At 39.7% G+C, this 22,905-nt stretch overlaps 1 protein-coding gene across 18 annotated transcripts in view; it reads right to left on the bottom strand.

Annotated features, from left to right (window-relative positions):
• The window catches only part of CSGALNACT2 (chondroitin sulfate N-acetylgalactosaminyltransferase 2), a 62,757-nt gene extending 42,299 nt beyond the window's left edge, over positions 1-20,458 (bottom strand). For 11 of the 18 annotated variants that reach the window (XR_011252958.1, XR_011252957.1, XR_011252954.1 and 8 more), the window contains exon 1: positions 20,301-20,456. The gene's annotated coding sequence lies outside the window, so the exon portion shown is untranslated. Of the gene's footprint in view, positions 1-1,004; positions 1,219-20,300 lie in introns of all 18 variants that reach the window. The other 7 variants (XR_011252960.2, XR_011252959.2, XR_011252963.2 and 4 more) reach the window with 3 other exon arrangements.
• Between the last annotated feature and the right edge of the window lie 2,447 nt (positions 20,459-22,905).

Here is a 22,905-nt window from a genome sequence, read left to right as displayed (position 1 = left end):
TGAACATGTTTATCTGCAGGAAAACATTAAAGAATCCATTATGTGGGTTAGTTGCTCAGCTGTGTCTGACTCTGCGATCCCATGGACTATAGCCCACCAGGTTCTTCTGTCTATGGAATTCTCCAGGCAAGAATACTGCAGTGGGCTGCCATTCCCTTCTCCAAAGAATCCATTATAAATTTACAGAATTACATGCTATCGTTCATACTACAACCAGTTATGTGAGCTCTTCGATGTTTCTTTCTAACCTTTAAGGATACTTAATTTTAGAAACAGAAGATTAAACCTAGGAGACAGGAAGCAGGGAAGGCCTCTACTGCAGAGAGAGCTACTCTACTAAAGAAGTGTCTGTCAAGAAGAATATGTGATACTACAGCTAGCTTTTAAAAGAATTGGTTTCGCCCACTGCAGCAGAACCTGTGGAAGAAAGTCACTGGGCAACGTTGATCCTCATCAGTTTCTTACTGATCTGGAAAGTCTGGATGCCTTCTGTGTAAAATGCTGTGATTTCCCCCTCCCCCCACCATGGCACATCTCTGTACAAAATGTAGGATAGATTCAAACTTCTTTGGGCTAGTGGATCACAAACAATGGACTTTACAATCCTTAGCCATTTATTACTTTAGTTAACCAAAAGATAACCATGTATCCTTAAAAATTTAACTCACAAGTAAATTTTATTATGATGGCATCTATTTTACTGATTTTAAATCTTATTTTAAGTGATATAGAAAAATAAGGGAAAAAATCAGTACTAAGAAAACTAAGTAAAAAATAAGGATGCAAAGCTAACCCGGGTTCGATCCCTGGGTCGGGAAGATTCCTTGGAGAAGGAAATGGCAATCCACTCCAGTATTCTTGCCTGGAGAATCCCATGGACAGAGAAGTCTAGTAGGTTACAGTCCATGGGGTCGCAAAGAGTTGGACACGACTGAGTGACTTCACCTTCACCTTCACATTCAAACTCGATAATATTTTGAACGAAAAAATCTAAGTACTTCAACCTTTCATTAATATGATGCCTCATAATTTCTTTCTTCATATAGACAGTGTATTTGAAATTGAGATGTCATCCATTAATGGCTTCCTAGTGGCCTGCCGATGCAGGAGACGCCAAGAGACACAGGTTTGATCACTGGGGTTGGGAAGATCCCCTGGAGTAGGAAATGGCAACGCATTCCAATATTCTTGTTTGGAAAATTCGATGGACAGAGGAGCCTGGTGGGGGAGGGGGGAGTACAATCCACGGGGTTACAAAGAGTTGAATCCAAGTGAATGCACCCACATGCACCTAAGGTTTACTTTGCAATGAAACAGAACAGGAAATATTGGCATACATTATGTACAGGAGCAAACTTTGTATTGTAAATCCATACACACATATGCATGAGCTAGCCACACAAAATGTTTATAAGTGAGTTGTGATCCAAAAATCTTGAAAAAATACTGATTTATATTTTTATACATTTCTCATGCCATCCTTTCAGAACAGTGCTGTTTTAATCTCCATTTTGTCTAGGAAAAACAGGTCCAGAAATGAAAAGATTTAATTTAAATATGGTAACATAACTATCAAGTGATCGCCTTTAAGCCAAGGTCATCTTTCTCTTTCCTTTAAGCAAAATATAGGTCTGAGAGATCTTACATGCCTATCTTCAGTTAAGTATCTTATGCTGAATATTATCCACTGAAATGAAAGAGAAGTTGTTGTAATTACTTTAGAATATAAATGTTAGTTGCAGAGCTCCGTAGTTGTTAACCATAAAAGCAGCATTCTACTTTAAGCATTCCAAATAAGTCTTATTTACCTAGTTCCTAAAAGAAATTCTTTAACAACATCCTAAAATACTGGATTATGACAGCTCTAAATATGTTAAGAACAGTATTAGAGAACACACCCATTTTCATGCTGTTACAGCCTGACTGCCATCACTGCAGTAGTGTGTTTGTATGATAAACAAGATTCATTCATAACCCAAAGGTAATTCTAAGCAACGTTCCAAGCACCAACAGCAGACAGTTAAGTATTCTGAAGGTGAGATATTGTGGAAATGGGAAATGGAACTGTCACAGATGTAAAACAAAATCAAAGAGCTCTGGAGTAGAAAGAAGTCCTTATTGTCGTTGTTCAGTCACTAAGCCTGCCAGGCTCCCGTATCCATGGGGTTTTCCAGGCAGAATGCTGGACTTGGTTGCCATTTCCTACTCCAGGGATCTTCCCCACCTAAGAATCGAACCCACATCTCCTGAGTTTTCTGTGTTGGCAGGCGCACTCTTTACCACTGAGCCACCAGGAAAGCCCCAGAAAGAAAGTTTAGGAGCCATCAATTCTTACTCTTTAAAACAGACTAAAGAGATTTCCTCTTATAGCCAAGATGAAGTAATATGGATCAAATTTAACTCTCACACTTGAAACAACTAAACACAAACAAAATCAATTAAAAAATAAACCCAATATACGAAACAATGATTTTCAAAATACTGAACATTAGGTAATAAAGTACAATGATCTCTGGAAGAACAAGAAACAAGTGCCTGCACAGCTAACTGCCTTAGTTTCTACACCATAGCACAGGAAGTCCTCTCCTAAGCAGAGTCCAGCTAACTCCCTGAGTTGATGAGGGGAAGCTGACAGTCTGAGAAGACCAAGGCAACTAGGTTCAAAGGATACAGTACCAGAGGAGAGAGCTGCACAGGGAGGGAAGGCCAGAGACCTTCAGAGGACACCCTGTGGGCGTGCAGCAGAGCACTGAGGAGGGCAGGCATGCAAAGAAACTAACTGAAGCTAAGGAAGGAAGAACACAAAAATGAGGAGACACAGAGCTCAGCACTCAAACAGGACCACACAGTGCACCTTCCCACCAGACAGGCTAGAAAACTTCAAATTCATGGCCACTGACTGGGTAGAGGACTCAAAACGGTCTTGCCTCAGTATGGGAAATAATTAGCTCCAGACTAAACATGGACCTGATCCTGCCAACAAATCTTAAAAGCAAGACCTGAAAGGATCAAATTGTTTCCATGTAATTGCACAAGCCTCACAAATATTTATGGAAATATAAAAATATCTAGCATTCAGTAAAATAAAATTCAATTTTTTGACATCCAAACAAAAATGATCAGACATACACAGAAAAATGCAATCCATAATTTTAGAAATGATTGAAATTGACCTAGAAAGACACAGACACTGGAATTCACAGAAATACACAGACACTGGAATTCACAGAAATACATTTAAAAAGCTATTACAACTGTATTTAAAAGACACTCATGTTCAAAAAACATAGGGAGAGACAAATGACATTAAAAAAAAAAAAAAAAAGACCCAAATTGAACTAAGGAGATGAAAACATCAACGTAAGAGATTTAAAATACACTGAACGGGATTAACAGTAGGCTAAATATTTCACAACAAACTATTAATGAATTGAAGACATAACAAATTGTTCAAAACATAGAAGGAAAAAAGAATGAAAAACATGAATAAAGCACCTGGTAAACATCTATTTCTGCTTTACTGACTATCCCAAAGCCTTTGACTGTGTGGATCACAATAAACTGTGGAAAATTCGGAAAGAGATGGGAATACCAGACCACCTGACCTGCCTCCTGAGAAACCTGTATGCAGGTCAGGAAGCAACTAGAACTGGACATGGAACAACAGACTGGTTCCAAATAGGAAAAGGAGTACGTCAAGGCTGTATATTGTCACCCTGCTTATTTAACTTATATGAGAGTACATCATGAGAAACGCTGGGCTGGAGGAAGCACAAGCTGGAATCAAGATTGCCACAGAAATATCAATAACCTCAGATATGCAGATGACACCACCCTTATGGCAGAAAGTGAAGAAGAACTAAAGAGCCTTTTGATGAAAGTGAAAGAGGAGAGTGAAAAAGTTGGCTTAAAACTCAACATTCAGAAAACGAAGATCATGGCATCTGGTCCCATCACTTCATGGGAAATAGATGGGGAAACAGTGGAAACAGTGTCAGAGTTTATTTTTTGGGGCTCCAAAATCACTGCAGATGGTGACTGCAGCCATGAAATTAAAAGACACTTACTCCTTGGAAGGAAAGTTATGACCAATCTAGACAGTATATTAAGAAGCAGAGACATTACTTTGCCAACAATGGTCCATCTAGTCAAGGTTATGGTTTTTCCAGTGGTCATGTAAGGATGTGAGAGTTGGGCTATAAAGAAAGCTGAGCGCTGAAGAATTGATGCTTTTCAACTGTGGTGTTGGAGAAGACTCTTGAGAGTCCCTTGGACTGCAAGGAGATCCAACCAGTCCATCCTAAAGGAAATCAGTCCTGAATATTCATTGGAAAGACTGATGCTGAAGCTGAAACTCCAATACTTTGGCCACCTGTTGTGAAGAGCTGACTTATGTGAAAAGACCCTGATGCTGGGAAAGATTGAGGGCAGGAGGAGAAGGGGACAACAGAGGATGAGGTGGTTGGATGGCACCACCAACTTGATGGCCATGGGTTTGGGTAGACTCCAGGAGTTGGTGGTGGACAGGGAGGCCTGGTGTGCCGCGGTTCATGGGGTCACAGAGAGTCAGAGATGACTGAGCAACTGAACTTAACTGAAGCTTCAAGGAGCCAGTGTGACCACTTCAAGCAGCCTAATATATATATAATTAGAGAGCTGAATCGTAAAGAAGGCTGAGTGTTGAAGAATTGATGCTTTTAACTATGGTGTGGAGAAGACTCTTTAAGAGTCCCTTGGCCAGCAAGAAGATCAAACCAGTCAATCCTAAAGGAAATCAACCCTGAATATTCACTGGAAGGACTGATGCTGAAGCTGAAGCTCCAACAATCCGGCCACCTGATGTGAAGAGCAAAAGAGCCTGGTCCTGGGAAAGACTGAGGGCAAGAGGAGAAGGGGGCAACAGAGAGTGAGATGGTTGGATGGCATCACTGACTCAATGGACATGAGTTTGAGAAAACTCTGGGAGAGAGTGAGAGAGGGAAGCCTACTGTGCTGCAGTTCACGGAGTCGCAGAGTCGGACACGACTTAGTGACTCAACAACAGAGTCTCCAAAGAAGGGGGAGGGGGCTAGGGGAAATATTTAAAGCAATAAGGCTGGAAATTTTCCAAATTTGATGAAAACTATCAACATATAGATGCAAGAAGCTCAATGAATACCAAATACAAAAGCCACAAAGAAAACTAAAGTAAGGCTCATGATAATTGAACTGCTTAAATCCTACTGATAAACAGAAAACCCTAAAATGAACCCTAGGAGAAAGACACATCATACACATACAAGAAACAAAGACAATGGAGCAATGTCTTTATGAAACTGAAAGGAAAAATTAAAAAGTGTCTTTCAAGAATAAAGGCAAGAAACTTTTAGACATTAGAAAGTTAAAAATAATTCATCATCATCAGACCTGCTCTAAAGTCCTTTAAGCAGAAAGAAAATGTTAGCAGTTGAATATATGGATCAACACAAAGCAATGAAGAAACACGAAGTGTTAACTTCATGGATAATTACAAGATTTCTTCCTTTCTTCCTTTTTTTTTTTTCTTTTGGTTGCATCACACACCCTGTGGGATTATTAGTTCCATGACCAGGACTGAACCTGCACCACAGCAGTGAGAGCACAGCATCCTAACCACTGAACTGCCAGGGAACGCCTCAAGATTTCTTTTATTATTTAAATTGCTTTAAAATATAACTGAATGAAATGGGTAAATTCCTAGACATACTACTGTAACTGACTCAGGAGAAACAGCAAATATAAATAGATCTATAATAAGACTGAATTAGCAATGAAAAAACCACTCACCAAAAAAATTCAGAACCAGATAGTTTCACCAGTGAATTCAAGCATTAATAAGAATTAATATCAATTCTTCACAAAATCCTTCAAAACACAGAATACTTCTTAACTCACTCCATAAGGCCAGTATTACTCTTGATATCAAAACCAGACAAAGATATCAATGGAAAATAACATTCCTTATAAACACAGACACAAAAACCCTCAACAAAAATAAGCACACTAAATCTGTCAACACATGCCATGACCAACTGAAATTTATCCCAAAAATGCAAGCTGGATTTACCATCGGAAACTCAATTAATGCAATACACCACATCAACAGAATAAAGAACAAACCCCATAAGATTGTATCAATAGATAGAAAAACATTTCACAAAATCCAGCACCATTTCCTGATAAAATCACTCAACAAACTAGGAAAGTTATTGTATTTCTTCTAAACATATTTTTTACCCCAGTGTTCAGGATGGAAAGAAAATTATCTAGTGAAGTTTTTACAGAGTATAACTACTCATAACATATATCACTGCTTACTTTTAAGTCTACTGCTAAAAGCACACGTACAATGTTTGTGTTACAATTTGGTATAATCGATAAAACACATAGGCTATAAAATGTTTTCCTATTAGCATGCCAAACAAACAAACAAACCAGCACTCACACCAAACACATATTAAACCCACAGAGGCCACACAGGGATGCTCCTGACTATAAATAGCTCTCCAAGATTATAGTAGATAATTGTTTCTCCTAAACTCATAGAGTAACAGAAATATAAGCAAAATGAAGAAGCAGAGAAACCAATAGTCCAAGAGAATTCCCCTGATGGAACAAGTAATAAGACAGATCTCTATGGTCTGACACCAAGTTCAAAAGGAGGTAATGAAGATACTGAAGTAAAGAATTAAGAAAGCGTAGCGATAGAAATGCAGATTACTGTAAAAAGGAACTAGAAACTATATGGAGGAGTCAAGAAAAATTAGAAAATTGATTTGCCAAGATAAAACCTGAGCTAAAGGCAATGAATAGCAGAATGAATAATGCAGAAAAAATAAGTGATTTGGAAGACAGAATAATGGAAATTAATCAAAACAGCAGGCAGAAAGTAAAAAAAAAAAAAAAATGAAAGCAATATAAGATATCTATGGAATAATACAGGCTTCCCTGATAGCTCAGTTGGTAAAGAATCCACCTGAAATGCAGGAGACCCTGGTTCAATTCCTGGGTCATGAAGATCCACTGAAGAAGGGACAGGATACCCACTCCAGTATTCTTGGGCTTCCCTTGTGGCTCAGCTGGTAAAGAATCAGCCTGGAATGTGGGAGACATGGGTTTGATCCCTGGGTTGGGAAGATCCCCTGGAGAAGGGAAAGACTACTCATGCCAGTATTCTGGCCTGGCGAATTCCATGGACTGTATAGTCCATGGGGTCACAAAAGAGTCGGATATAACTGAGCAACTTTCACTTTTATGGAATAATATAAAGCATGGGATGCAGGAAAAGCAGTTCTCAGAGAGAAGTTCATAGTGATACAGACCTTCCTCAGAAACAAAAACAAAAACAGGCAAGAAAAATCTCAAGTAAAATTAAACAACCTAACTTACCACCTCATCAGTCCTGAATATTCTTTGGAAGGACTGAAGCTGAAACTCCAATACTTTGGCCACCCAATGTGAAGAACTGACTCATCAGAAAAGACCCTGATGCTGGGAAAGATTGAAGGCAGGAGGAAAAGGGGACGACAGAGGATGAGATGGCTGGATGGCATCACCAACTCAATGGACATGAGTTTGAGTAAACTCCGGGAGGTGGTGATGGGCAGGGAGGCCTGGTGTGCTGCAGTCCATGGGGTCGCAAAGAGTTGGACACGACTGAGCGACTGGACTGACTGAAAAGATTTAGAAAAAGAAGGACAAACAAAAACTAAAGTCAGCAGAAGGAAGGAAATAATAACCATCAGGCAGGAAACAAACAAAATAGAGATTTTTTTAAAAAGGAAAAAAATCACTAAAACCAAGAGTTGGTTTGAAACAAAACTGACAAACCTTTGGCCAGGCTTACCAAGAAGAAGAAGAGAGAGAATCCAAATAAAAAATGAAAAAGGAGAAACCTCAACCAATACCATAGAAATACATGAAAAAAATATATAAGAGAATACTATGAAATATTATATGTCAACAATGAGAGCCTACAAGAAATGGACAACTTTCTAGAAGCAGCCCATCAAAACTGAGACAGAAGAGCTAATTTGAACAAACCAATTACTAAAAGTGAAATACAATCTTTAAAAATCAAAACAAACAAAAAACTGCCTACAAACAAAAGCCCAGGACCAGATGGCATCACAGGCAAGAAGAAAGAGCTAATTTGAACAGACCAATCACTAAAAGTGAAATATAATCTTTAAAAATCAAAAATCAAAACAAACAAAAAACTCCCTACAAACAAAAGTCCAGGACCAGATGGCATCACAGCCAAATTCTACCAAATATACAAAGAATTTATACTGATCCTTCTCAAAAGCTTCCAAAAGACTGAAGAGGAGGGAATATCCTGAAGACATTTTATGAAGCCACCATCAACCTTGATACCAAACCAAAGATAACCACCAAAAAAGAAAATCACAGGTCTATATCTTTGATGACTATAGATGCAAAAATTCTCAACAAAATATTAGCAAACCAATCCAACAATATATAAAAAGATCATACACCATGACCACGTGGGATTCAATCCAAGTTCACAAGGATGATTCAATATATGTAAATCAATGTAATATACCACATTAAAAAAGAAAAGTAAAAAACCACATGATCTTAACAGATGCAGAAAACACATCTGACTAAATTCAACATTCATCCATGATAAAAACTATTACCAGAGGGTACAAAGGGAATATATCTCTAAATAATAAAAGCCATTTATGACAAATCCACTGCCAAAATAATACTCAGTGGTTAAAAGCTGAAAACTTGTCTGCTAAAATCTGGAACAAGACAAGGATGCCCACGCTAACCACTTCTATTCAATACAGTGGTAAAAGTCCCAGCCACAGCAATCAAGACAAAAATAAGAAATAAAAGGCATCCAAATTGGAGGGGGAAGAGGTAAAACTGTCACTATATGCAGATGACATGACATTACATAGAGAAAATCCTAATGACTCCACACAAAAACTACTCGACCTAGTAAATGAATTCAGCACACTGGCAGGATACAAGATTAACATTCAAAAGTTGGTTGCATTTATTTACAAACAATAAAACATCAGAAAGAGAATGTAAAGAGAACGTAACATCTTTTAAAATCACACCAAAACAACCACCAAAAAAACCCAAACCTAGGAATAAACCTGACCAAGGAAGTGAAAGACTTATATGATGAGAACTATAAAATATTAATAAAGGAAAATTAAAGCATGATTCAAAGAAATGGAAAGAAATCCCACACTCCAAAAATTTGCATGGAATCATAAAAGACACAGAACTGACGAAGCAATTCTGAGGGGGGAAAAACAAAGCAAGAGGCATCACTCTCTCTGACTTCAGACAACACAAAAGCTGAAGAAAAGTGTGGTATTGGTACAAAAACAGGACACTTGGATCAATGGAAAATAACAGAGTCCAGAAATAAACCCACATACCTAAAGTCAATTAATCTTCAACAAACATACAATGGGCAAAGGATAACCTCTTCAGCAAGTGATGCACGGAAAGGTGAACAGCTGCATGCAAATCGTTAGAACATACCCTCACACCATGCACAAAAACAAGCTCAAAATGGCTCAAAGAGTTAGAAATAAGACACAACACCATAAAACTCCTAGAACAGAGCATGGGCAAAACATTCTCTGACATAAATTACACCAATGTTTTCTTAGGTCAGTTTCCCAAGGCAATAGAAAGAAAAACAAAAATAAACAAATGGGACCTAATCAAACTTAAAAGCTTTTGCACAGTAAAGGCAAAGGTGAAGTTGCTCAGTCGTGTCCAACTCTTTGCGACCCCACGGACTGTAACCTACTAGGTTTCTCCCTCCATGGGATTCTCCAGGCAAGAATACTGGAGTGGATTGCCATTTCCAAGGAAACCATTAAAAAAAAATGAAAAGACAAACTACAGAGTGAGAAAAAATATGTGCAAATGATGTCACCGACAAGGGCTTGACCTCCAAAGTATACAAGGAGGCAATACAATTCAACAACAAAAAAAGCCAATTAAAAAATGGGCAGAAGACCTTAATAGAGATTTCTCCAAAGAAAATATACTGATGGCCAGTAGGCACATGAAAATACGCTGAATATCACTAATTATTAGAGAAATGCAAATCAAAGCTACGAGGTACCACCTCACACCAGTCAGAATAACCAAAATTAAGAAGTGTACAAACAGCAAATGCTGGAGAGGGTGTGGAGACAAGGGAACCCTTCTATAGTGTTGATGGGTATGTAAGTTGGCACAGCCACTATGGAAAACAGTGTGAACTAACAGAATTACCACATGATCCAGAAATCCCACTCCTGAGCATATACTCGATAAAACTACAATACCAAAAGACCCTACATTCATAGCAGTGCTGTTCACAATAGTCAATACATGGAAACAACCTAAATGTCCACCAACAGATAAATGTATAAAGAATATGTGGTACATATATACAGTGGAATACTACTCAGCCATAAAACAGAATGAAAGTCATCTGCAGCAACATGGGTGCAACTAGAGATCATCATGCTAAGTGAAGTAAGCCAGAAACAGACACCACCACATCACTCATATGTGGACTCTAAACTACGGCACAAATGAACCTATCAACAAAAAAGAAACAAGACTCACAGACATAGACGACAGACTTATGGTTGCCATGGGGTTGGGGGAGGGAGAGGGAAAGCCTGAGTTTTGGGTTAGTAGATGCAAACTATTACATTTAGAATAGATAAACAACAAGGTCGTACTGGATGACAAAGAAACCATATCCAATCTCCTGGGATAAACTATAATGGAAAAGAATATTAAAAAAGAATGTCTATGCATGTATAACCGAATCATTTTGCTGTACAGCAGAAATTAGCACAGCACTGTAAATCAACTATACCTTAATTTAAAAAAAATTATAAGTCCTGTACTCTGAAAACTGCAAAACACTGTTAAAGGAAACTAAAGATTTAAATAAATGGAAAGACAGCAACGCTCACTGACTGGAAGACTTAGTATTATTAAGATGGCAATACTCTCCAAATTGGTTTACAGATTCAACACAATCTCTTTCAGATTCCCAGCTTTACAGAAATTGACAAGCTTATCCTAAAACTCATATGGAAATTCAAGGAACCTGGATTAGCCAAAACAGTACTAAGAAAGAAGGGCAAAATCGTAGAATTCAACTTTTCCATTTCCAGACTTACTTCAAAGCTGCAGTAATCAAGAGAGCATGGAACTAGCAAAAGACTAGACATACGGATCAATGGGGCAGAACGGAGGGTCCAGAAATAAACGTTCACATTAAGTCAACTGATTTTCGACAAAAGTGGCAAGGTAACTCAATGGAAAAAGAACAGTCTTTTTAATAAAAGGTGCTAAAATACCTTTATACTCACAAACAAAAGAACAAAACTGAATCTCTACCTCACCCTATAGTCAAAAATTAACCCAAAATGGATCAAAGATCTAAGTGTTTTGGAGTTAAAACTATAAATTATACACTTACAATCAAAACATAAGTGTAAATCTTTGGGACCTTAGATTGGGCAATGGTTTCTTAAATATGACATCAAAATACCAAAGATCAAATAAAGTAGATTTCATTAAAATTAAAAACTTTTGTGCTGCAAAGGGTATCATCAAAAAAGTGAAAAGGATGAGAGAAAATATTTGTAAATAATATATCTGATAGAGGTCTGCATCTAGAATATATAAAGAACTCTTACTACTCAACATTAAAAAGATAAGTAACAGGGAATTGCCTGGCAGTCCAGTGGTTAAGACTCTGTTCTTCCAGTGCAGAGGGCATGGGCTCCATTTCTGGTCAGGAAACTAATTAAGATTCTGCATGCTGCCTGATGCAGCCAAAAAAAAAAAAAAAAAGATATGTAACCGAAAAGGTGTGAGTAGACATTTCTTTAAAGATTAAGTCTACAAGCAATATAAAAAGATGCTCAACATCATAATCCAATAGGAAAATGAAAACCACAATGAGACACTGCTTCATATGCACTAGTGTATGGTTCAAGGTGAGTCACAGGGAGAAGGGGCATGACAGGGGAAGGGGATTGAGAGGTATCAACTACTAGGTATAAATAAGATACAAGGATGTATCTATAGCACAGGGAACACAGCTGATATTTTATAATAACTTTAAATGCAGAATAACCTATAAAAATAGTGAATCACTATGTCGTACACCTGAAAACTCAAATGATATTTTAAGTTAACTACACCTCAACTTAAAAAAAAAATCACAAAATGAATCATAGTTCTATATGCAAACTATAAAACTAGAAGCAAAGGGGAAAATCTTTGTGCCCTTGAATTAGGCAAAGGTATCTTTGATATGTAGCTAACAGCATAATTAATAAATTGAACCTCATCAAAATTTGTGCTCTTTGAAGAACACCATTAAGAGAATGGAAAAGCAAGTCACAGACCAGGAAAAAATATGGGTGAAGCAAATATATGATAAAAGACTTATATTCAAAATATATTTTTAAAAGTATCAAAATGCAATAATAACAAAACAAACACCAAAAAAAAAAATCGGCAAAAGATGTGAAGAAACACTTCAAATAAGAACATGAAAAAAATACTCAACACTGTTAGCCATTAGGGAAATACAAATTCAAAGCATGAGACACCACAACGGTTCATCTTAGATGGGCTGAAACTTAAAAGCCTGATGCTAGTGACAAGCGGAGGAGTTAGAACTTCCATACACTGCTGGTGATCATGCAAGATGGTTTCAGTTTCTTAACAAGCTGAATATAAGCCTATCGTTTGATCGAGCCATTCCATTCCCAGATAGTTAACCAAGAGAAATTAAAGTATATGTCCATACAAAGACTTGTACACAAATGTTCAAAACAGCTGTACCTGAAACAGCCAAAAACTAGAAACAACTCAAATGTCCATTAACAAGGGACATTAGCAAACTAGTACAGCCATACAGTGGAACACCGCTAGCAATAGAAAGGAATAAACTGCTGATACAGACGCCAGCGGCTTTCCCCAATGGCTCAGCGAGTAAAGAATCCACCTGTAACAGGAGAGAGAGATCGATCCCTGGTCAGGAAGGTCTGCTGGAGGAGGAAGTGGCAACCCACTCCAGTATTCTTGCCTGAAAAATCGCATGGACAGAGCAGCCCGACAAGCTACAGTTCAAAGGGTCACAAAGAGATGGGAGTGACTGAGCTTTAATATGGATGAATCTCAATAATAGAAGTCCAACAATAAAATGAGTACAATGAAATACTATGATTCCATTTATATAAACTCAAGACAATGTAAGGTAATTTATAGTGACAGAAAGCACAGGAGTCAGTGGTTGCCTGGAATGGGGTAAGAGTAGGGGAAGGTGATACCAGGAAGAAATTATTAAAGGGCACAAAGAAACTTTTGGTAGTGATGGATATGTCTATCATTTTGAGTGTGGTGATGATTTCAGGTAGACATGTTCAAATTATCAAATGTTATACTTTAAAAATGTGTAGGGTATTATAAGTCAATACCCTATAAATACCTCAATGAAGCTATTTGAAAAATAAAACCAAATCCAATGTAGTTCGAGTAGTAGTGCTAAAGAGGCATTTGCAAGTAAACTCCATTTTGGTCATTTGGACAAGTACAAAGATTTATTAACAACAAATTTGTATTTAAAAAAACAAAACTAAGAACACCCCAGGCTCCATCCCTACAAAAGTAGAACCTGGATTACTCTGAAAGTCTCATTCATCTTTCTATTTGCCTTGTGACTTTGAGACAAGAAGAGAGTATTAAAGATAGTTCATTCTACAGTACTGATCCCTATATAATATGACCTTTCCAGTTCCTACTCAAACATCTGATTCTATAATTTTATGGAACTACTAATAAACTTTTCAAACATCACTTCCAGAATGCTTACCCTGCAGGACGCCAAACTAACTTCTGCAATAAGAGTAGCCTACTGTCTTCTGCAAAATATAAGCAATTCATTTGAATTTGAATATTTATTTTCAAAGTTCTAGTCTGTATAATCTTCCTAAATTTTCTGTGCAGAACAATTAAGTTTTCAAAAACTTAATACACAATTTTGAGTTCATTTAAACAAAGTCACAAAAATTATTAGGAAAACAAAGCCTGTCAGTAGACTAAGCATGAAGTACAAACATATGTGAGGGAGGGAATTACAACTTTTTATTTCTTGAGAAACTGATGAGTATTCCAATGATACATGGATTCTTTAACATGTTACTGAATAAATGTTTTGTAGATATTTAGAAATACTGATTACCAAAAGGCAGTGTGCATTCAACAAATATTTTGAGTACCTACTGTGTGTCCAGGCACTGCAATGAATGACCCGCACCCACCCCCCCCCCAGCAAATTCATACGTTAAAATCCTAAACCCTAATATGGCAGTATTAGGAGTCAGGGCCTTTGGCAGCTAATCAGTTCATGAAGGTGGAGCCCTCTTTTTTTTCTTTTTGGTGGAGCCCTCTTGAATGGGACTTAGGCCCTTATGAGAGAACAAAAGTGAAGTCACTCAGTCGTATCCAACTCTTGGGACACCATGGACTGTAGCCTGCCACGCTCCTCTGTCCATGGGATTTTCCAGGCAAGAATACTGGAGTGGGGTGCCATTTCCTTCTCCAGAGGATCTTCCCTACCACCCAGGGATTGAACCCAGGTCTCCTGCACTGCAAGCAGACTCCTTACCATCTGAGCCAGCCAGGGAAGCCCTATGAGGGAACAAAGCAGCCCTCTTTCTGCTTTGTGAAGATACAATAAGATACAGCCTGGAAGAGGGTCCTCAACACAATCCAATCATGCTGGCATCCCGATCTCAGACTTGAGAAATACACTTGTTATAAGTCACTCAGTCTATGGTCACTTGCTCTTTGTGACCCCACAGACTGCAGCCCACCAGGCTCCTCTGTCCATGGGATTTTCCCGGCAAGCATAATGGAATGGGCTGCCATTTCCTAGTCCAGGGGATCATCCAGACCCAAGGATCTAATCTGCATCTCCTTCACTGCAGGCAGATTCTCTGCCTCTGAGCCACAGGGGGAGCCCTCAGTCTACAAGTACTTTATTATAATTGGCCAAACTGATTAAGAGAGGCATAGTGCCGGGTGTCAAGAACAAGTAAGGTCAGATAAATTAATTCTGACCAGTGTTTCTGGGGAAAACTAAACTTATGGATTTTATAAGTTTACCAAAACTAAACTTATGGTACACAGATGTCAGCAAGATAAATGCAGTAACATCAATATCATTATAGATAAAGCAGAAAATTCTGCCAAAGGCAGCCTGCAACACAATAAAAGAGTCAAATCATAGCTACTTAATAGCTATGTAATCTTGAGCATAACACTTAACCTTTCTGGGCTTGGTCTGGAAGAAGAAATGGTTTGTCTGGATGATGAAAGATAAACTAAAAATATACACATACACATACAGACAAGGATAAACTAAAAATACATATATGGACACACATGCACACACATTCTTATTTTTTGGAGGACAAATCTGATTTAAATGCACATGCCCTTTAATTCAACAATTTGCAATTCCATGTTTAAGATTCTAAACTATAGAAATATTCATACTAATATATAAAGTCAATGCATAAAGTGTTTGCTAGTGTTATGAGTGTGAGTGTTAGTCGCTCAGTGGTGTCCGCTCTTTGTGATCCCATGGACTGCAGCCCACCAGGCTTCTCTGTCCATAGAATTCTTCAGACAAGAATACTGGAGTGGGTAGTCATTCCCTTCTCCAGGCAATCTTCCCAATTCAGGGATCAAACCCAGGTCTCCTACACTGCAGGCAGATTCTTTACCATCTGAACTCCAGGGATATAACGCTAAATAAAACCAATTTAAAGTCCTTCAATAGGGGAAAGGTTTAGTAAGCTGCAGAATGTCTACCAGAAAATAACAGAATGTCTATCTAAAAGGGATGAAGCAGATCCAGATGCGGCTGATGTAGATAATATCTATATAATGGTGTTGCTGCTAAGTCACTTCAGTCGTGTCTGACTGTGTGTGACCCCACAGATGGCAGCCCACCAGGCTCCCCCATCCCTGGCATTCTCTAGGCAAGAATACTGGAGTGGGTTGTCATTTCCTTCCCCAATGCTGAAAGTGAAAAGTCAAAGTGAAGTCGCTCAGTCGTGTCAGACTCTTAGCGACCCCATGGACTGCAGCCCACCAGGCTTCTCCATCCATGGGATTTTCCAGGCAAGAGTACTAGAGTGGGGTGCCATTGCCTTCTCCAATAAACTACAAATACTTCTTTCAGGTTTTGTCTGTATAACAGTCTTAGGAGCCAGATGGTCCGAGTTCACACATCTGCTCTATCACTTTCTAACTCATCAATACAAATTCTTGAATCTCTATAAACTTCAGTTTTCTCATCTGTTAGGTGGGGACAGTTATAGAATCTACCTTAGAGTGTTATTGTACAAATTAACTAAGCAAAACGTGACAATCATTAAGTGTTCAATAAGTGTTAGGTATTATTTCCCATTACACAGTTTTGCTTTGTTGTTGCTGTTAATGGTTAAACCTATCAATCTTTTCCTGCAGGACTTCTCAATTTTGGCTTCCCTACCAGAAATAATTCTAGTATAATATTTATTTCCTCAAATAGTCAATTCTTACAATTTATTAAATAATCCATGCTCTTGACACTAATTTGAAATGCCACTTTAATCAAAGCAAAATTCCTACATATATGGAAGTCTATTTCTGGCCTCTAAATAAGGGGTTAGCAAACATTTTAGGTAAAGGGTCAAGCAGTAAATATCACAACCAGTCAACTCTGCCTCAGAGCACAAAGGCAGCCATAGAAAATGAGTAAATGAATGGCAGAGGTGTGTTCTAAAGGATGCTGAAATTTTAACTTCATATAATTTTCATGTTACAAACTATTCTTTTTTCCCCAAGCACTTAAAAATATAAAGGCCACTCTTAGGTCACAGATTGTAAGAAAGTAGGATCAAGTCTGGTGGACAACCAGACTTGGCAACCCATGCTCTAAACCCTTATGAATTTTTACATTCTTAAAAATGCTTTATATTTATAAAATTCCACAAAACAATACATGTAATAAAAAGGTTAAACACAATATAAAGGCATACAGTGACACCTATCCTTCTAACCCAGAGGCCGGGTTCCCTTCTCTAGTTTTTGTGTATTCTTCTAAATCCATTGACATTATTAAAATCTCAGCAGAAATAGTCTTATATGTGTATACACAACTTTCCACATGTGAATTCATCTTCAGGATAAATCCCTGGAAATGGAACTTTCCAGCTGGGACAAATTTCCATAAAGCATTCATTTCAAACAGTAATTGGTCAGTTATCTATAGCTTCTCCCTTACTCGGGATAAATGTTCCAACATGCTTTATCTATTATCCACCTTCCCAATTAACTTTAAAATCATGTCAAATATCTGTTTCAGATTACAGACTTAAAAACTATAAACACTGGCTTATGACTTCTTTTGCATTGCGTTAACCTTCTTAGCTAGTTAGCAATGCCTTGGAGTAAAGAGATACATTTTACTGTTTTCTTTCATTACTGTTTCTTGAATTCCACACGTATTTTTCTTGGATTAATTTTTCATTTGATATAGTTCATCCTGAGACATTCCAAGTGGGTCTGGGTAAAAATGATTTTATTTTCCCACTACTTTGAATCAGAGTTTGGTGAGAAATAAGATTCTGAATTCAAAACATGTCCAGTGTGGTGGGGGTGGGTGGTGGGGCGAATGCTCAATGAGAGCTTTTCTGGGGGAGGAGCCACAACACAAGGCATGTGCAATCTTAGCTCCCCATCCAGGGATGGAACCCTTGCCACCTGCAGTGGAAGCCTGGAGTCTTAACCAATGGACCACCAGGGAAGTTCTTTTTCCAACACTCTATGTTTTAATATTCAAGAACTGACTGTGTATTTTCAGGCCAGCTGGTATATATTCAGTAGGCATGTGACTGTGCTGACTGTGCTCAGCTGCTCTGTCATGTCCGACTCTTTGCAACCCTATGGACTGTAGCCCACCAGGCTCCTCTATCCATGGGACTGTCCCAACAAGATTACTGGAGTGGACTGCCATTTCCTCCTCCGGGGACCTTCCCCACCCAGGGATTGTACACACATCTACTGCATATCCTGCACTGCAGGCAGATTCTTTACCACTGAGCCACTAGGGGAGCCATACCTTCCCAAATCTGGGCCTATTAATATTTATATTAAAGTTTTCTTCTTTTTCTTACATGAACTCCATTGTTTCAGGTCCAGTCCTTTGTGTTTTGTTCAGTCAGGGGTATCTTTTATGTGCTACCGTTTCCCACAAATGTTTAATCATCTTTATGGTCTGTTTCCATTATAAACGTATCACTATCTCAGCACGGGTGGAAACCACTGTACTCCTGTAGTAAATTCACAATTGTAACTAACCTTATAATTCAATTTTACATTTATACCCAGAACTTTGTGCAGTATGAGAACAATGTTAAGTGTTTGACTTGCAATTCATTTGACTCTTCAATCCATTTTTAGTCACCTTCTTTCGGTGTTTCATTTCCCCTAACAACCACTAACTTGAGTAACACAGTTCTTACCTAAGTGTTACACAACAAGTTTCAGGGACAAAACGGCACCACCTCTTATCCAACAGACTTAACTAAGGGACAGTTAAATAATGACAGTCATACATGTGCAATCCAAGGAGTAAATAATATGGTAATAAATCACTTAAGTCTTTAAAATATTCATGGTTATGCTTTTTACCAATCTTTAATGTTACAAAAGTTAAGATAACAAACTGTACTTTTTAAAAAAGGAAGACTCCAGGATGGTTAAAAAGTAATTTTCCATCTACTTTATGATTTAGCCATTCCACAGCTGACACAGATGTTCACCAAGACATTTGTAAGAATGTTCATAGCAGTCTTCAAAATACACAATATAGAAAAACTAGAAACAAAAAGATCAACCAACAGAGTAGTCATATAATCATGCAATGGATTCTACACACAGTAAAAAAGAACTACTGATGCATGAAACATTATGGGTGAAACTCATCAGCAGTATGCAGAGTATACTGTGTGATTCCATTAATATAAAACCTCAACTAAACAAAACTAATAGATGACAGAAATCTGAATACTGATGGGGGGGTGGGCACAGGGGTATAACTGACTTAGAAGCAGCAGGGGGAAAACTCCTGGAATGATGGAAACGTTCCACAGGTATATAATATGATGTGGCTGGTGGCTGCAAAACTTAATACATACATAAAAGTTCACTGAGCTGTACAACTAAGATTCATGCACTTTATGACTTCATATATATTTTATACCTCAATCAAAAAGTTAAGAAAAAATGTAATTTCCAAACTGATGGACTAAAACTGTGTTTATGTAAAAATTCTCTGAGCCACAAATACTGGATATCCAAAGTCCTTTATACATTCTTTAAATCATAAGACAATTTAAAACAAACAGTATCAGAATAATACAAAACCAACGTTAACATTCTCAGTCATAAGATACTTGGGAGTGCTACTTCCACATTTGAAGTACTATTTTAATACAACATTAATTCCAGCAAAAATGAAGGTCCAGCTCCTGAGAACCATCAGTGATAGTTAAATATCCAGACATCACATATAAATCTGAAAAGCAGGCTGAAGGATAAAAGCTTAAGATTTACAATCAAATTTTCATTCTGCCAATAACATCATCATCAACAAAAGCCTCACTATGGCGTTTACCAATTATTCCTCTGCAAGTTGCTCTGGAATAGTATAATTTTCAAGATGAAGTCTGAAAATGCAAGAGGTTTCCCGTCCCTTGGTCTCCTCGGCCCCACTAATTGCTCCACAAATGTGCGTCTTTCAAAGGCGCCTAGCGTCTGGGAGAAAGCGAGGCTGCCGCCAGAGAATACTAATTTAACGCAATACAGAGGTAACAGCTGACTACAAAGTTTACCCACTGAGGGGAGCAGAGACAGTGGTGTATTGGTTTTTTAAAAAAGTGATAAAAATAAAACACGCAAACCAACGGTCTCTGGCAGCACTGTTCATAAAAAGACAAACCGCTCCGAAAAGCCGCAGCTTTTCCTGACACGGAGCCGACTCCGGAGGGCTTGTCCGTGCGGCGACCCCACGCGGACAGGACCCCCCGGAGAGCTCGTCCCTGAGGTGACCCGACCAGGAGCGAGACCCACAGTCCGGGACCCGCGCCCCCGCGCTCTGGAAGCTGCAGGCCGGTGAGCCAGGAGGGCTGGGTACTCACCGCGTTCACCCATCTGCTCACGGCGGCCGTTGCCCTGCCGCCAGCTCCCCAGCCGCAGGCACTACTGGGCGGCGCCCGGCTCTCTGAGGCCGCCGCCGCCTCACCTCCCACCCTCGGGGCGCGCCGCCGCGCCGCCAACCTCCACTTCCGGCGCGCGTGAGGAAATGGGGCCGCCGCAGCGGAGCGATCTCGCCACGCCCACGCCCGCCCCGGCCCCGCCCCCGCCCCATCCGCGCCGAGCTTGGCGAAGAAAGCGCAGTAGCATCCAGTACTGATTATAATCCATGATCTGTTACACATATGCCGGTGTGCGTGACCGCGTGTGTGGAGCTCAAGAAAACGATTTGTGGAGGCTGGGAGAGTGCGGGAGGCAGGAAACTGCTTTTGCCCGAGCAAGCGTCTACAAGGACGGGAGTACCACCAGCTTGGGCCGGACGGCTGGGTTTGCAAAAGGGAGGGACTCAGCAGAGGATGGCAGTGCTGATTCTGCCCAGGAACCCTGACTTGGGAGACCGAGGGGGCGATAAGTGCCTGCGTGGGAAGTGAGCTGAGGCCTGACAGGTCGTCAGAGGTGTCTGAGCAACCTCAGGAGTGCTGGGCTGCGTGTTTAGCCCCAGCGAGGAAGCCCTGGCTGCCAGTCACTCCATTTCTTTGGCCCTTAATTTCCTTGTATGTGAAAGGAGGGGATTGGGGTAGATTTTATGGAAAATGACTTCGAGATCTGACATTGCTTGACTTCAGTGGGTGCGGGGGGGAGAAAAGCCCTCCCTGAGATTCCCGCCGCTCAATTGCTGTTCCAGAGACATCCCCAAGGCACTTTGTCAGGCCCCAAGCTGAGCAGTAGAGGAGATACCGGGCGTCTGCCTTTGTCTGGGCAGCACATGACTGTGCTAAGAGAGCTTAGGTATCTTATCTGGGCTCTGCTTTCCCCATTTGGTTACCTTGGCAGCCTTCGTGGACTTAGCCTCTTCAAGCCCCAGTTTTCTCAACTATGTTATGGGGACAATAACACAGCATGTACTTCCTAAGATTGTTGTGAGGATTAAATGAAATTTTGTATTTGAAGTGTTTGGCACTGTGCCTAGCAGGTACGTGGTAGGCAGAGCTCATGGCTATCATGAAGTGCATTAGTTAGAACATAAGTCTGGGGTGAATGGGGGGGGGTGTCGCTCAGTCGTGTCCAGCTTTTTGCGATCCCATTGATTGGGGCCCACCAGGTTCCTCTGTCCATGAGGTTTTCCAGGTAAGAATACTGGAGTGGGTTGCCATTCCCTTCTCCAGGGGATCTTCCCAACCCAGGGATCGAACCCAGGTCTCCCATATTGCAGGCAGACTCTTTGCCACTAGGGAAGGTCACAGTAGGTGGTGGTCTGAGGGGTTTCCTAATGACCGCTGTCTTTACTGGATGATGGTTGTTGGGATGTCTTTAAGCCGGATGATCTCCTTGGATATGTCCTGTGAGAAATCCCATGGGTAAGAGAGTCTGGAAGTCTACTTGTAAGCCAGGCTTGTAGAATATCCAGTCTCTACCCAACCTCAAGGTTTCATTCTGCTCTCATACCATTTCTGAACAAATGAAAACATTTACAGTTCTGACACCCTTTCCCCCTCAGCCTGACTCAAGAGTAAAGAATTCATCTAGTTATAGACTCCATGGGTCTCTAAGCTTCTGAAAATAAGGGTCATGTCTCTTGTCTCCCAGGACTTTGCACATCTCTCTGCTAAGTCACTTCAGTTGTGTCTGACTCTGTGCGACCCCATGGACTGCAGCCCACCAGGCTCCGCCATCCATGGGATTTTCCAGGCAATAGTACTGGAGTGGGGTGCCATTGCCTTCTCCGACTTTGCACATAGTGGTCAATAAATATATATTGAATTGGTTAAAATAACACGTAATGATCCCTCTCTTTTCCAGAATCTCTACCATTTGACCAGCTTCTAGAGAAGATGACATGCCTGATTACATTTTCTGCCTGCCACAACTACACTTTGGTCTGGTTGCCTGGTTATGCTCTAGGGATAGTTTCTTGATACCTCTATGGAATAGGTTATGGTCTTCAGTTTACAACAGGGAAAACGCAAACTCAAGAGAAAGAAACTGTAGAGGCTCTCTCAGTGCAGGATCTGGCATGAAATCATAGCAGTGTGTCATTTCTTTAAAACTGTTCTTTGAATCCTCCATTAGAATTGTTTTAAAAATACAATTTAGGTTCTGCCATCAATGAATTTTAATTGTAAGCTTATTAACTGCCAAATCATACACTGCTAAGTCGCTTCGGTCGTGTTTGACTCTGTGCGACCCCATAGATGGCAGCCCACCAGGCTGGGACGCTCCAGGCAAGAATCCTGGAGTGGGTTGCCATTTCCTTCTCTAATGCATGAAAGTGAAAAGTGAAAGTGAAGTCACTCAGTTGTGTCCAACTCTTAGCGACCCCATGGACTGCAGCCCACCAGGCTCCTCCATCCATGGGATTTTCCAGGCAAGAGTACTGGAGTGGCGTGCCATTGCCTTCTCTGAAATCATACACTAAATGTATGTAATTTGAATTTAGAGAGAAGATAATGCATAATTCAAATTCTATGGTGGATAATGGGTGATATATTG

This window comes from Ovis canadensis, chromosome 25 (assembly GCF_042477335.2).
Source record: "Ovis canadensis isolate MfBH-ARS-UI-01 breed Bighorn chromosome 25, ARS-UI_OviCan_v2, whole genome shotgun sequence".
In the NCBI taxonomy this organism is placed as follows: domain Eukaryota; kingdom Metazoa; phylum Chordata; class Mammalia; order Artiodactyla; family Bovidae; genus Ovis; species Ovis canadensis.
This window is presented reverse-complemented; position numbering and strand designations above follow the sequence as displayed.